Source organism: Phyllobates terribilis, unplaced genomic scaffold (assembly GCF_046119375.1).
Source record: "Phyllobates terribilis strain yellow unplaced genomic scaffold, ASM4611937v1 Scaffold_3__8_contigs__length_932513732, whole genome shotgun sequence".
Lineage (NCBI taxonomy): Eukaryota > Metazoa > Chordata > Amphibia > Anura > Dendrobatidae > Phyllobates > Phyllobates terribilis.
This window is the reverse complement of record NW_027362763.1, coordinates 126,314,033-126,331,252: the sequence shown is the minus strand read 5'-3', so window position 1 is coordinate 126,331,252 and position 17,220 is coordinate 126,314,033. Positions and strand designations below refer to the sequence as shown.

The 17,220-nt window shown below is 43.0% G+C and overlaps 1 protein-coding gene across 3 annotated transcripts in view; it reads left to right on the top strand.

The window, feature by feature from the left end:
• The first annotated feature begins 294 nt into the window (after positions 1 to 294).
• The window catches only part of VSNL1 (visinin like 1), a 189,274-nt gene continuing 172,348 nt past the window's right edge, over positions 295 to 17,220 (top strand). For 2 of the 3 annotated variants that reach the window (XM_073674127.1, XM_073674128.1), the window contains exon 1: positions 295 to 549. The gene's annotated coding sequence lies outside the window, so the exon portion shown is untranslated. The remainder of the gene's footprint in view (positions 550 to 17,220) is intronic. The other variant, XM_073674126.1, reaches the window with a different exon arrangement.

Here is a 17,220-nt window from a genome sequence, read left to right as displayed (position 1 = left end):
TTTGCGCTGTGTATATTTTAGAACTGGATCAGCAGAAAAACTAAAAAAAGACCCCGAGAGGGATGGTGTCTGGATAATAGAAAAGTAATGTTTTGATTTTTTTTTAGCTCCCCTTTCCTTAAGAGCCTTGGGAGGGTCCTCCATCTATAAACATGATGGTGCACAATGCATGGATTTAGCATTAATGCCGCTACTGAGCAGGTAACACAGAAGGCAGGACGTAAAGGTGGAGGGAGGACAGAATACAAGGAGTGGAGGAAAGTGTAGACAGAGGAGGAGGAGGAGGGAGGCTGCAGCCGCCGCTGCTTCTGCTACTCACCGCGCCTGCGCACTGCGGCTCCAGGGAGCCTTGATTTTGTCCGGGATTCCCAATTCTGCAGCACAGAGCGGAGCAAGCGCTGAGACCAGGCGCCGAGCAGGAGGGAATTACCGCCAGCTACGGGCAAGCACGGCCGGGATCAGCCTCCTGACTGCCAGCTGCACCCCTGCCAGCCCCAGCCCGGAGACCAGAGGGCTCTGACTTGTGTGTCCATCTGCATTGCTCCTTATGTAAGTGTCATTCATCACCCCCATCATCCTCCTCCTCATCATCCTCAGTGCATAGGCTGCTGCTGTATGTACATTGCAGATAGGAGGAGGGGAGCAGCCTGCAGCACACAGGAGCTGCCCATAGCATTGATCTCTATGGGGAGATCATATATATATATATATATATATATTTTTTTTTTTTTGCATTTGTCACATTTTGTTCCAGTGCAAATTCAGATTTAATCATCAGAACCCCCAATGGTGGCCGGTGCATGATGAGCGGAGTCTGGGCAATGGGGGGGCACCGGGTCCGCAACACAGCTGGTGCAGCCCCCATGATCCCATTGTATGCAACGTCCATATTCCGCCTCATCCCATCCGTACAGTATACGCTGTATCCCGTCTGACAGTATATAGTGTGTATATACCAGTACGGCGGGCTCGTCCTATGGATGGGGGGGCTCTGTGTCATCTGCACCCTTCATGTTACTGCAGGGAGTCCTGTAATGGGATCCCGGGCGCTGGTGATGGGGGGGAGAACGTGTATCTGTATGTCATCCTGAATAATACGGGACGTACACGTATGCGACTAGCCAAGGTCGTAGCCGTGTTAACCCTGCGTCTGCCAGGCGTGTAAATGGTGCATGTACGCACGTGCCTGTTGCTGCAAAAACACGAATGCTTTTTTTTTATGGTTTCGTTTTTATGTACGTACTTGTCTTATCAGATAATGGAACAATGGCTTTATAATTGTTTGTCTGGAGATTATAACCGTATTATGTGGCTATTAATGATTCGGTAGGAAATAAAGGATGCAGATGGCTACGTGGCTTCGTGAACGGATACAGTAATATATCTGCAATGCTAATTATATATATTTGACTATTCATATCTGTCTAATATTTACTGCCTATTTTTATCTCTCTATAATCCAGTGTGATTTTTCAGCACCTTATACAGGGCATTCTTGGTGTATACTGTGAAGGGTTTTTTGGCTAAAAAAAACAAAAACCTTAAGGCTTGCACTCCCCATCCATAGGGATAGCTGATTTACATCTATCTGTCTCATATGTATCTCTATCATCTTTGGAAGTATTTTCCTGCTTATCCGGCAAAAATCCATAAATCGGCACAATCTTATTAGTCTGTAAATGATGAATCCTTCCATCGTTCTGCCCGGCGGTCACACATTTTAGCCCTTGCATGTTTTTCTCTGTCTCCGCACAGACTAGATGGGTAGAGACGATGAAAATGTGACGAGAAAATGACCTCTGGACAACGTTTAAGGTTATTTGTTAGGAAGACCTTGGGATTTGTCTGTGTGGATTGGAGACGAGCTCCTGGCGATCGGCTCAGTGGCGCCCCCTTCTACCCCTGTCGCTCTGCAGGATGCTGGCGCTGCAGTGTGCCCCCCACTCCTCTCTGCAGTCAGACTCTCCTCATGTGTATGACATGTATACAGTCCTCATGTCATCCCCATCCCGTACGTCTAGCAGTACTGTGTAGATTTAAACAGATGTAGCAGTGCCGAGTGGGTCACGGAGATATTATCTGCCTCTGTACATAAGAACGCAATATCTTATGGCAGAATTAGCTCTGCTACATCGTGAGAGTAAAAAAAAAATAATAATCGTTGATTCGTGAGAAGGAAACGACGCAACAATGTTATTTGGTGCACTTTCTACGGGAAGTATAATGGAGTCTACGTGTAATTGCCAAATGCTGCAGTACATAAAGGCCACTCAGACGGATGACAAGTTCGGCAGCTGAGACCTCTTGTCGCAGCGGCACAAAGAGAAGAACGGGGGGATCTATGTTAAAGGGGGGCCAGCACTCGCCCTCATTGCAGGGGGGCTGTATAGGAATGCACAAAGCTTTTAGATTGATACAATGTAGCATCGGCCAGATGTGGCAGAGTTGGATTTGTCAGATGTAGCAGAGCTTAGTTTGTCATAGGTATGTGTGATTTATTCTAGGAACTTATTGAATGATTGGAATTAGAGCTCAATGCGGATAAACGCAATCAGATCTGGCATCCATAATCGCCATATGTCACGGAGGACGGCATCGATTTGTGATAAGTTATGGTAATAAGGATCAGCAGCGTCGTGAGAGATCAGAGGCCACTGATATTATGAAACAGCGGGGTGATTTTTGGATACATTTTGATATACAACATTGTAGAATCATAGAATCATAGAATGGTAGAGTTGGAAGGGACCTCCTGGGTCATCTGGTCCAACCCCCTGCTCAAAGCAGGATTCACTAGATCATCTCAGACAGATGTCTGTCCAGCCTCTGTTTGAAGACGTCCATTGAAGGGGAACTCACCACTAGTGTTGAGCCACCCCCGTAGTGTTCGGGTTCGGTTCGGTTCGTCGAACACCGGGATGTTCGAGGAACTGTTCGTCGAACTGTTCGTCGAACACCTTAGAACACCGTCGAACACCGTTAAAACCAATGGCAGGCAAACAAAAACACATAGAAACACATAGAAAACACCTGCAAAGGTGTCCAAAAGCTGACAAACTGCTCAGAAGACACTCTCTTTAAAAAAGCCGGCCGGCAAATTCAGCAGCGGCATACACCGGTACCCGACAATTTAGACAAGAAGGAATAGAGCATCACACATAGATTAGATAGATAGAAACATGTCAGTCACACATATAAGAAGCACAGTGACAGTGTTGGTTACTGTACTTGTCATTTAGTGTAAAGGATTTATTAAAAAAAATATTAGTGTTTTCATGCACCGTCTCTTTAAAAAAGCCGGCCGGCAATTCAGCATCTGTACCCGACAATTTAGAACAGAAAGAATAGAGCTTCACACATAGATTAGATAGATAGAAACATGTCAGTCACATATATAATAAGTACAGTGATAGTGTTGCTTACTATACTTGTCATTTAGTGTAAAGGATTTATTTAAAAAAATAATAGTGTTTTCATGCACTGTCTCTTTAAAAAAGCCGGCCGGCAATTCAGCAGCGGTACCCGACAATTTAGAACAGAAAGATAGAGCATCACACATAGATTAGATAGATAGAAACATGTCAGTCACATATATATGAAGTACAGTGATAGTGTTGGTTACTGTACTTGTCATTTAGTATTAAAATAAAGGATTTATTATTAAAAAAATTGGCGTGGGGTTCCCCTTAATTTTAGGCTCTAGCGGAGGTTAAGCAGACGGCTGGGGCAGATGTTTGAAGCCTGGGAAGGGGGTAATACCCACGGAGCTTCCCAGGCTACTAATATCAGCCCCCAGCTGAATACATAGCCTTTACTAGCTATTAAAATGGGGGACCCCCCCAAAAAAATGACGTGGGGTCCCCCCTAATTTAATAGCTAGCAAAGGCTAGGCAGACAGCTGGGGGCTGATATTAATAGCCCAGGAAGGGAGCCATGAATATTGGCCCCCTCCCAGGCTAGAAACACCAGCCGTCAGCCGCCCCAGAAATGGCGCATTCATAGGATGCGCCAATTCTGGCACTTAGCCTCGCTCTTCCACGCTGCCCTGGTGCGGTGGCAGGGGGTAATAGGGTTGGGGTTGATGTCAGCTTATAATGCCAGCTGACATCAAGCCCAGGTTAGTAATGGAGAGGCGTCTATAAGACACCCCCATTACTAACCCCATAGTCAAAGTTAAAAAAAACACAAACACCCAGAATAAAGTCCTTTAATTGAAATAAAGACACAATTCTTTATTGTTCTAAATTAAACCATACTTACCATCACACCCATTCCAGCTGAAGCCAACGATCTCCTGCAATAAAAGAAAAATAATAAAGCAACCTCATCCTTACCTTTCCAAGGTTCCCACGACAGCTTCAGCTCTGCTACATCGAGATGACAGGCTGGACCGCAGCAGAACGCTGCCATCCAGCCTGTCATCCCGCAGACACTGAGAAGCGCAGGCTTGCTTGCGCTGCTCAGCGTCTCTCTGTGACGACATCCAGATGAGCCGAGTTCATGTCCAATGAACTCGGCTCACCTCATGCACGTCACTGACAGCGTGGGAAAATTCTCACGCTGAAGCGCTGATTGCAGGAGAATTTTCCCACGCTGTCAGTGACGTGCAGGAGGTGAGCTGAGTTCATTGGACATGAGCTCACCTCATGCACATCACTGACAGCGTGGGAGAATTCTCCTGCACTCAGCACTTCAGCGTGAGAATTTTCCCACGCTGTCAGTGACGTGCATGAGGTGAGCCGAGTTCATTGGACATGACCTCGGCTCATCTGGATGCCGTCACAGCGAGACAGTGAGGAGCGCAAGCATGCCTGCGCTTCTCAGTGTCTGCGGGATGACAGACTGGATGGCAGCGTTCTGCTGCGGTCCAGCCAGTCATCTCGATGTAGCAGAGCTGAAGCTGTCGTGGGAACCATGGAAAGGTAAGGATGAGGTTGGTTTATTATTTTTCTTTTATTGCAGGAGATCGTTGGCTTCAGCTGGAATGGGTGTGATGGTAAGTATGGTTTAATTTAGAACAATAAAGAATTGTGTCTTTATTTCAATTAAAGGACTTTATTCTGGGTGTTGTGTTTTTTTTAAATACTTTACTAGAAATTCATGGCGGTCATGTCTAATACTGGCGTGACCCCATGAATTTTGGGCTTGGGGCCAGCTGATAATACCAAGCTGGCCCTAACCCCTTTATTACCCAGTGAGCCACCGCACCAGGGCCCTGGATGAGTTGGGTACAGCGCCAGAAGATGGCGCTTCTATGAACGCGCCATTTTCCGGGGTGGCTGCGGACTGCAATTTGTAGCGGGGGGGGCCCAGAAAGCTTGGGCCTCCCTGCGCTGCAGATTCCAGCCCCCAGCTGCCTAGTTGTACCTGGCTGGACACAAAAATAGGGCGAAGCCCCACGTACTTTTTTTTTAATTATTTCATGAAATTCATGAAATAATTAAGAAAAAAAGGCCTTCCCTATATTGTTGTGTCCGGCCAGGTACAAATAGGCAGCTGGTGGATGGGGGCAGCCCGTTCCTGCCTGCTGTACCTGACTGGACACAAGTATAGTGCGAAGCCCCACGTCAATTTTTTTAAATTACTTCAGGAAATTCATGAAATAATTTAAAAAAAATTGACGTGGGGCTTCGCACTATATTTGTGTCCAGCTAGGTACAGCAGGCAGGAACGGGCTGCCCCCAACCACCAGCTGCCTATTTGTACCTGGCCGGACACAACAATATAGGGAAGCCCTTTTTTTCTTAATTATTTCATGAAATAATTTAAAGAAAATTGACGTGGGGCTTCGCCCTGTTTTTGTGTCCAGCCAGGTACAACTAGGCAGCTGGGGGCTGGAATCCGCAGCGCAGGGAGGCCCAAGCTTTCTGGGCCACCCCCGCTGCAAATTGCAGTCCGCAGCCACCCCGGAAAATGGCGCGTTCATAGAAGCGCCATCTTCTGGCGCTGTACCCAACTCATCCAGGGCCCTGATGCGGTGGCTCACTGGGTAATAAAGGGGTTAGGGCCAGCTTGGCATTATCAGCTGGCCCTAAGCCCGAAATTCATGGGGTCACGCCAATATTAGACATGACCACCATGAATTTCTAGTAAAGTATTTTAAAAAAACACAACACCCAGAAAAAAGTCCTTTAATTGAAATAAACACACAATTCTTTATTGTTCTAAATTAAACCATACTTACCATCACGCCCATTCCAGCTGAAGCCAACGATCTCCTGAAATAAAAGAAAAATAATAAAGCAACATCATCCTTACCTTTCCATGGTTCCCATGACAGCTTCAGCTCTGCTACATCGAGATGACAGGCTGGACCGCAGCAGAACGCTGCCATCCAGCCTGTCATCCCGCAGACACTGAGAAGCGCACGCTTGCTTGCGCTCCACAGTGTCTCTCTGTGAGGGCATCCAGATGAGCCGAGTTAATGTCCAATGAACTCGGCTCACCTCATGCACGTCACTGACAGCGTGGGAAAATTCTCCTGCACTCAGCGCTTCAGCGTGGGAGAATTCTCACACTGAAGCGCTGAGTGCAGGAGAATTCTCCCACGCTGTCAGTGACGTGCAGGAGGTGAGCTGAGTTCATTGGACATGAGCTCACCTTATGCACGTCACTGACAGCGTGGGAGAATTCTCCTGCACTCACCGCTTCAGCGTGAGAATTTTCCCACGCTGTCAGTAACGTGCATGAGGTGAGCCGAGTTCATTGGACATGAACTCGGCTCATCTGGATGTCGTCACGGAGAGACGCTGAGCAGCGCAAGCAAGCCTGCGCTTCTCAGTGTCTGCGGGATGAGAGGCTGGATGGCAGCGTTCTGCTGCGGTCCAGCCTGTCATCTCGATGTAGCAGAGCTGAAGCTGTCGTGGGAACCATGGAAAGGTAAGGATGAGGTTGCTTTATTATTTTTCTTTTATTGCAGGAGATCGTTGGCTTCAGCTGGAATTGGCGTGATGGTAAGTATGGTTTAATTTAGAACAATAAAGGATTGTGTCTTTATTTCAATTAAAGGACTTTATTCTGGGTGTTTGTGTTTTTTTTAACTTTGACTATGGGGTTAGTAATGGGGGTGTCTTATAGACGCCTCTCCATTACTAACCTGGGCTTGATGTCAGCTGGCATTATAAGCTGACATCAACCCCAGCCCTATTACCCCCTGCCACCGCACCAGGGCAGCGTGGAAGAGCGAGGCTAAGTGCCAGAATTGGCGCATCCTATGAATGCGCCATTTCTGGGGCGGCTGACGGCTGGTGTTTCTAGCCTGGGAGGGGGCCAATATTCATGGCTCCCTTCCTGGGCTATTAATATCAGCCCCCAGCTGTCTGCCTAGCCTTTGCTAGCTATTAAATTAGGGGGGACCCCACGTCATTTTTTTTGGGGGGTCCCCCATTTTAATAGCTAGTAAAGGCTATGTATTCAGCTGGGGGCTGATATTAGTAGCCTGGGAAGCTCCGTGGGTATTACCCCCTTCCCAGGCTTCAAACATCTGCCCCAGCCGTCTGCTTAACCTCCGCTAGAGACTAAAATTAAGGGGAACCCCACGCCAATTTTTTTAATAATAAATCCTTTATTTTAATACTAAATGACAAGTACAGTAACCAACACTATCACTGTACTTCATATATATGTGACTGACATGTTTCTATCTATCTAATCTATGTGTGAAGCTCTATTCTGTCTGTTATAAATTGTCGGGTACCGCTGCTGAATTGCCGGCCGGCTTTTTTAAAGAGACAGTGCATGAAAACACTATTATTTTTTTTGATAAATCCTTTACGCTAAATGACAAGTACAGTAAGCAGCACTGTCACTGTACTTCGTATATATGTGGCTGACATGTTTCTATCTATCTAATCTATGTGTGAAGCTCTATTCTGTCTGTTATAAATTGTCGGGTACCGCTGCTGAATTGCCGGCCGGCTTTTTTAAAGAGACGGTGCATGAAAACACTATTATTTTTTTTGATAAATCCTTTACGCTAAATGACAAGTACAGTAAGCAGCACTTTCACTGTACTTCGTATATATGTGGCTGACATGTTTATATCTATCTAATCTATGTGTGAAGCTCTATTCTTTCGGTTCTAAATTGTCGGGTACAGGTGTATGCCGCTGCTGAATTGCCGGCTTTTCATGTTTCACTGTTGGCACTGTTCCCATCGATTTGGGCAATCACTGTAATGCCACAACCACCATGGCTGTGGCATTACAGTGAGTGGCAGACAATCCCTGCATGATTGGTGCTCTAAATAGCGCCAGACATGTAGGACACGCTTTTGGTGCACGAACAGTTATCGAACATAACCTCGAACAGCCGAATTTTTTGCAAATCGTTCGGGTTCGTCGAACAACTCGAACACCGCCCAAAACAGCTCGAATTTGAGATTGGCGAACAGTTCTAGTCGAACACCGCTCATCTCTACTCACCACCTCTCGTGGCAGCCTGTTCCACTCATTAATCACCCTAACTGTCAAAAAGTTTTTTCTAATATCTAATTTGTGTCTCCTCCCTTTTAGTTTCATCCCATTGCTTCTAGTCTTTCCTTGTGCAAATGAGAATAAAGATGATCCTTCTACAATGTGACAGCCCTTGACATATTTCTAGACAGCTATTAAGTCTCCTCTCAGTCTTCTTTTTTGCAAGCTAAACATTCCCAAATCCTGCAACCGTTCCTCATAGGACATGGTTTGCAGACCAGTCACCATTCTGGTCGCTCTTCTCTGAACTTGCTCCAGTTTGTCTATGTCTTTTTTAAAATGTGGTGCCCAAAACTGTACACAGTATTCCAGATGAGGTCTGACCAAAGAGGAGTAAAGACCAATAATGACTTCACGTGATCTAGACTGTATGCTTCTGTTAATACATCCCAGAATTGTATTTGCCTTTTTTGCTGCTGCATCACACTGTTGACTCATGTTCAGTCTATGATCTATTAGTATGCCTAAGTCTTTTTCACATGTACTGTTACTTAGCTCTATTCCTCCCATTTTGTATATGCTTTTTTCATTTTTATTGCCCAGATGTAGTACTTTGCATTTTTCCCTGTTAAAAACCATTCTGTTGGTTGCTGCCCACTGCTCCAGTTTATTTAGGTCTTTTTGAATCCTCTCTCTCTCTTCTCTAGTATTAGCTATCCCTCCTAGCTTTGTGTCATCAGCAAATTTAATCAGTTTACCCTCAATTCCTTCATCTAAATCATTGATAAAGATGTTGAACAATACAGGTCCCAGGACGGAGCCCTGTGGTACCCCACTTGAGACATTCATCCAGCTGGATGTGAAGCCATTTACAACCACCCTTTGAGTCCGATCACTAAGCCAGTTATGAATCCACCTAACAGTTGCCTGGTCCATTGCATACTTGGTCATTTTTTCAATAAGGATGGTGTGAGATACTTTGTCAAATGCTTTGCTGAAGTCAAGATATACTATATCTACAGCATTTCCCTGATCCACCCAGTCAGTGATTCTGTCATAGAAGGAAATTGAGTTAGTCTGACATGACTTGTTAGTTACAAACCCATGCTGACTCTGGTTAATCACTTCATTCTTATCCATGTACTTACATACATGTTGTTTAATAATTTGTTCAAAGATCTTTCCTGGTATAGAAGTCAGACTCACTGGCCTATAGTTCCCTGGGTCCACCTTCTTCCCCTTTTTGAAGATAGGAACAACATTTGCTCTTCTCCAGTCTTCTGGGACTTCTCCTGTTCTCCAAGAATTTTCAAAGATTATGGAGAGTGGTTCTAAAATTTCTTCTATGATCTCCTTCAGTACTCTGGGGTGTAATTCATCTGGACCTGGAGACTTGAACTCATTTATGTTAGCTAAATATTCCCTCACAATCTTTCTGTTTACAGATAACTTGGATTCCTCTATTCCTTTAAAAGGACAGTGAAGATCAGTTGATGTTACATTTTCTTTCTGAGAGAAAACAGATGCAAAATAGGAATTAAAAAGTTCGGCCTTCTCAACATCCTCTCTTACCATTTCTCCATTTTCATCCTGTAAAAATCCTATAGCATCTTTGACTTTTCTTTTACTTTTGACATACCCCCAAAATCCTTTTTTATTGCTTTTGACATCTCTTGCAAGCCTTAATTCATTGTCAGCTTTAGCTAACCTGATACGTGCCCTGCAGGATCTGCAGACTGCATTATAATCTTCTTTAGATATGCCTCCCTCTTTCCATTTAATAAACATTTCTTTCTTTCTTTTTAGCATGTGTTTAAGTTCTGTGTTCATCCATCCTGGTTTCCTTAAATGCTTCCCATTCTTCCTACTTTTCGGGATTGTTAACGATTGTGCTTTGTATTTAGTTGTATTTCTGATAAACCAGTATGGCAGTCACATAGTCAGCCAGCTTTCCCCGTCCCCCGAGTACTGGAGCGATCTGTGTCCACTACCACCTGGTTCACATTTTTTTTGTGTTTGATTTCTAGACTGAAATAAACATTGTTTCTGTATGTAAAATCTGCACCTATTTTCCGCACTTATTCATGTGTTTTACTTTATTCTAAAACTCATAAAAAAATGCAACAACGCCAGGCCTGAGGTTTAACCTTCAGATTTAGGGTTCCCATTGACAGGAATGGGGAAAATCCTCACCAAAAAGAAGTTACTTTTTCACAACAGAAGGAAACATGTCGCTGCGGGTTTAAATAATGCAACAAAGGCCACGTTCACACGTTCAGTATTTAGTCAGTATTTTACATCAGTATTTGTAAGTCAAAACCCGGTGAGGAACAATCAGAGAAAAGGTATAATAGAAACACGTCACCACTTCTGCATTTATCACCCACTCCTGGTTTTGGCTTACAAATACTGATGTGAAATACTGACCAAATACTGATAGTGTGAATGTGGCCAAAAGCTCACTTCCATGTAGAATCCACACCAAAAAATTAAGCATGTGGATGAGAGTAACGTTAAGGCCACGGCCCCACTATCAGTATGTGGTCAGTATTTGGTCAGTATTTTTTTCTCAGGAGTGGGAGCCAAAACCAGGAGTGGGTGATTAAATGCAGAATTGGTGACTTGTTTCTATTATACCTTTTCTCTGATTGTTCCTCACCTGGTTTCATCTCACACTCCTGAGAGAAAATACTGACCGAATACTGAACAAACACTGATAGTGGGGCCGTGGTCTAAAACTCATCCACTTTGCTAGTACCGTACGTGGGAAAAATCCGCACCAAATATGCAAACAGTAAACCCAGCCTTAGGACACGTTCAGCATTTTACATCAGTATTTGTAAGCCAAAACCAGGAGTGGAACAATCAGAGGAGAAATATAATAGATACTTGCAATAGATGAGTCCGGCGCACCACTCTGTTGTCGGCGCACCACTCTGTTGTCGGCGCACACTTGGTGCAACCCTCCACAAGGTTGTAGCAATACTGAGAAATACAAGAACTAAGGCACCAGTCATCCTCCTTTTGCTAAGTTTATTAGTGCAGAAAAATCACAACGTTTCGGCCTTTCAGGGCCTTTATCAAGCACGCTCTCTTTTTTTTTTCTATGACTTGATAAAGACCCTGCGTGGCCAAAACGTTGTTATTTTTCTACACAAAGTTACTAAAAAGAGGATGTCCGGTGCCCCGGTACCTGGATTTTCTGAAAAGTATGATAGAAGCAAGTCACTACTTATGCATTTATCTCCCACTACTGGTTTTAGCTTACAAATATTGATGTAAAATACTGAACATGTGAACATGGCCTTAGTCTACTTATTAAGTGATAAATTACATTTCTTGTATTGTTGAGGCAAATTTGCCTTTCCAAAATCTACAACTGGAGTTTGACAACCCTGTAGGTCTTGTGAGTATAGCCATGTTTGTTGTCAGACAGCTATTAAAGGGATACTTCTGCAATTAAAGGATATTAATTGTAGAATGAAAAGGTAGATAATTTTTTTTATATACTTTTTAGACTTTTCAAATTTACTTTTTCTCTTGGCTTTCAAAATCTCAGCTTGCTTTCATTCTATAGGAAGTTTTAGGCTACATTCCTACGATGAATTTTTAGTGAGTTTTTTTACGCTTATTTTACTTAAAGGGTGCAGAAAATCTGCAACATCAAAAGCTCATCTTGGGAATGTAGCCTTAAAGAGATTCTCCTCTACTTTTTTATTGATGACCTGTCCTTTAGGATAGATCATCAATGAAAAAGTAGTGGACAACCTCTTTAAAGACCCTTGATAGTTGGGGACCCTTTCTTGTGCCAGCAAGTGATCAAGTAAAAGGGACAAGTTGACTGGTAATGTCAATAGCTAAGCCAGCCCCCTTCTCATGAATGGTGATGTATAGACGTAGAAGGGGGCTGGCTGCCATCAAACCACTGTTTGTTTGTTTTTTTTCCTTCCAGAAGCAAATTATGAAGGTTCCTATTGAAAACCAATGAAAGAATATTGGAAACTTGTATAACTTTTCATTATACAAACACTGACCTTGAAACTGGAGTCAAATAATTATTTTGCCATCTTGGCATAGTAGAGCTCTTTATATTAGGTGGATGTGCCTATTTTTCTGCATTGTCTTTATACCGTACATGCGGTATTTTCTCTGCTACATGTCGGCGTGACAATAGATACACCCACCGGTCATCCGATTACCATGGAAGCAGCCGCTCCGCTACTATAGGTATCCTATTGATTAATGGGCAATCATGCGGGCTCCGAAGGATTCTATTTAAATGCTGTCAAATTAAGACGTTCCCAGAGCAATTCCAACAGGCCTTTATGATGGCAGCATGGCTTACCGGTGACCATGACATTTCCATGCATTGCTGCACACTCCTATCTGAGTGACGTGTGTAGCTGTGTCCATCCTGTTCTTCCTTGTTCATGAATAGAATACCAGAGCTACAGTGCATACTGACGTACTTAAAGGACAAGAGCAGAGAGGAAGTGCGGGTGTAAACAGCATACTCTAAAATAGGATTGAGTTGCAATACCAGACACAGCCATTTGATCAAAGAGGCGCTGTTTCTGCCTGCAATTTACATAATTTTTAGAGCTGAGCTACATAAAAAATTTTTCTTTAGTGCTGTAAATAGATTGCACTGGACTGGAAAAAATATGGAGCTGCCATTCATTTTACCTGATCTGAGCTCCAATACCAAATTCAACCTGAGAAAAATTGTGGTGCTGTTTATAGAAGAAAGGATCCTGTACATCATGTACTTTCTTAGATTTATACCTCGAAAATACCTCTGAGAATGGATCATAGTCTCCCTCTACGGATACATATACTTTTCACCTTTTGCAGAGGATCTGTTCATCTATATTTCTTAAAGGGAATCTGTCAGCAGGTTTTTGTCATGTAATCTGAGAGCAGCATTATGTGGGGGCAGAAAGTCTGATTCCAGTGATGTGTCACTTACTGGGCTGCTTACTGTAGTTTTGATGGAATCACTTTTTTCTGCTGTAGATCTAGCATTGCTATGAATGCTGAGTCGTGTATAACCCCGCCCACACCACTGATTGGCTGCTTGGTGAAAATGTAAGCAGGAAGCTGCCAATCAGTGGTGGGGGCGGGGTTACACAGATTAGCCTGACTGTACTGCATGTGAGACCTACTCCTCTAGTGATAATCTCCTGCTGATAAAACACTGATTGTTTTGAAACTACAACACACATTCTAGTAAGTGACACATCCCTGGAATCGGTCTCTTGCTTTATATTTTGCTGTTTTCAGATTAAATGGCAAAAACCTGGTGATGGGTTACCTTTTTGAAGTATTTTATATATTTTTAAAGGAAAATTGAAGTTGGCTAATTTAATCTTTTTTTAAGCTGCGCTTCCATCATTGCCTCTATATTCATGGGTGAGAAATTATAATATTGCATATATTTTAATAAAAATAATCTTCCTTTGTCTAGATATTTCCGTGATGTACTTGTTGTGGCTCCAACTGTTGTTTTGATAACCAAGAGCATCCAGGCGGTTGGTCTAACGGAGCTACTGAGCATGTGTGACCAGCTGGATTGAGGTGGACGTTCTGATAGGAAGTCTTAAAAACACCAGGGGATCACATAACATCTTTGTAATTGCAGTATCTAAACATAGGAGATCTCTAAAAGGCCTAAAGTTAAAGATGACTCATTTCCTTTGTATTTCAGGCAAAGAAATATAATATATATATTTTCATCTTTTATATTTTAAAAAAACTATGCAAAACCCTGCATGGTTAGTACCTAGCAGCACTGCAAAACAGTCCAAAACCATGTTGAGAAGGAGAGTATACAATTGTGTGTAGACCAAGCAGAGAATATATACCCAATAAAATGCAACTTTTAATAGTTATCCTTAAAAGTATACTTAATAGTCCGAATGGGAGAGAGCATAAACATATACCATAAAAACATTATATGGGGGAGGGATAATGGGGGAAATATACACTACCGTTCAAAAGTTTGGGGTCAGTTAGAAATTTCATTATTTTTGAAAGAAAAGCACATTTTTTTGTCAATGAAGCCAACATTAAATTAATCAGAAATACACTCTATACATTGTTAATGTGGTAAATGACTATTCTAGCTGCAAACGTCTTGTTTTTATTGCAATATCTACATATGTGTATAGAGGCCCATTTCCAACAACCATCACTCCAGTGTTTTAATGGTACATTGTGTTTGCTAACTGTGTAAGAAGGCTAATGGATGTTTAGAAAACCCTTGCACAAGTATGTTAGCCCAGCTGAAAATGGTTTGGCTGATATGAGAAGCTATAAAATTGACCTTCCTTTGAGCTAGTTGAGAATCTGGAGCATTACATTTGTTTGTTCTATGAAACTCTCAAAATGGCCAGAAAAAGAGAACTTTGATGCGAAACTCGACAGTCTATTCTTGTTCTTAGAAATTAAGGCTAATCCATGCGAGAAATTGCCAAGAAACTGAAGATTTCCTACAACGGTGTGTACTACTCCCTTCTGAGGAGAGCACAAACAGGCTCTAACCAGAGTAGAAAGAGAAGTGGGAGGCCCCGCTGCACAACTGAGCAACAAGACAAGTATATTAGAGTCTCTAGTTTGAGAAATCGACGCCTCACAGCTCCTCAACTGGCAGCTTCATTAAATAGTACACGCAAAACGCCAGTGTCAACGTCTACAGTGAAGAGGTGACTCCGGGATGCTGGCCTTCAGGGCAAAGTGGCAAATAAAAAGCCATATCTGAGACTGGCTAATAAAAGGAAAAGATTAATATGGGCAAAAGAACACAGATATTGGACAGAGGAAGATTGGAAAAAAGTTTTATGGACAGACGAATCAAAGTTTGAGGTGTTTGGATCACACAGAAGAACATTTGTGAGACGCAGAACAACTGAAAAGATGCTTGAAGAGTGCCTGACGCCATCTGTCAAGCATGGTGGAGGTAATGTGATGGTCTGGGGTTGCTTTGGTGCTGCTAAAGTGGGAGATTTGTACAAGGTAAACGGGATTTTGAATAAGGAAGGCTATCACTCCATTTTGCAACGCCATGCCATACCCTGTGGACAGCGCTTGATTGGAGCCAATTTCATCCTACAACAGGACAGTGACCCAAAGCACACCTCCAAATTATGCATGAACTATTTAGGGAAGAAGCAGGCAGCTGGTATTCTATCTATAATGGAGTGGCCAGCGCAGTCACCAGATCTCAACCCCATATAGCTGTTGTGGGAGCAGCTTGACCGTATGGTACTCAAAAAGTGCCCATCAAGCCAATCCAACTTGTGGGAGGGGCTTCTGGAAGCATGGGGGGGGGGATTTCTCAAGATTACCTCAGCAAATTAAGAACTAGAATGCCAAAGGTCTGCAATGCTGGAAGGGAGCATTCTTTGATGAAAGCAAAGTTTGAAGGAGAAAATTATTCTTCTAATAAAATCATTATTTCTAACCTTGTCAATGTCTGGACTATATTTTCTATTTATTTTGCAACTCATTTGATAAATAAAAGTATGAGTTTTCATGGAAAACACACAATTTTCTGGGTGACCCCAAACTTTTGAACAGTAGTGTAGTTTACAGTCAGGCTTGCCCTATACTGCCCTTTTTGGAAAGGAATGCCATGCCTGACAGCGGAGTGTTTGCACCCTAGCGATTTAGAGTGGTGTCCCAGCTCCACGGAGGTTGTCCCTAACCTATCCCTAACTCCCCCTATACAGACATAAAAAAAACATCACGCATATTGACCAAGATCAGACAGTCATGTCATAATTAACATGCTGATAATCACACATCAATTATATTCGTATGGGGAGAGATGCTAAACATCAAAATTCTTAAGATATAATAATCCCATGAATCAGGTTCTCCCAGATGAAAATTTGTCTAAAGGGCAAGATATAAATATATCCCCTACCACTGACATATAAATAGATAGGAACCAGATTAATAGATAGTATCGGCTAAATTACCCCAACCAGACAGTAGTGCAAATACAAAAAGACCAATATCTAAAGATGCACGTTAGTCATATATATGCAAATAGTGGACTTATCTGATCTTAAGTCCATTTAGGGTCCAGCAGGTGCCTTAGGTACTGGTCCTTAAAAAAGAGACCGACCGATAATATAGTCCCGCAGTGTGCAAGGTTCTTGATTGTGGACTTCAACCGAAATGTCCCACCTAATTTGGCACCCATATACTTGGTGCCTCCAGATGGTTTAATCCCAGCAGCATTTCAAAGAGTCCCTTTAAACAGTCCCAACGCGTTTCACCCCATCCTCAATTTAGGGTTCATCAGGGGACGGCAATATTGGAGGAGAAAACCACAATCTGTCCAAAAGAAATTAATGCTTCCAAGCCGGAAAGTAGCCGTGCCAAGTACCTAGCAGCACCCCTTCTGAAAGTATCACAGCTTGTAAACGCTCTTTGTAGCCAGACAAGAGTCTTTGAATTCTTGTTTGAGGAATTTTCATCCATTCTTCCTTGTAAAATTCTTCCTGAGTCATCTTGCATCCTCTGCTATTTTGAGGTCTATCCACAGATTTTCAATGATGTTCAGATCAGGGGACTGTGAGGGCCATTGTAAAACCTTCAGCTTGCTCCTTTTGAGGTAGTCTATTGTGGATTTTGACGTGTGTTTAGGATCATTATCCATTTGTAGAAGCCATCCTCTTTTCATATTAAGGTTTTTTACAGATGGTGTTATGTTTGCATCAAGAATTTGTTAAAATTTCAATGAATCCATTCTTCCCTCTACCCGTGAAATGTTTCCCGTGCCATTGCAGCAACACAA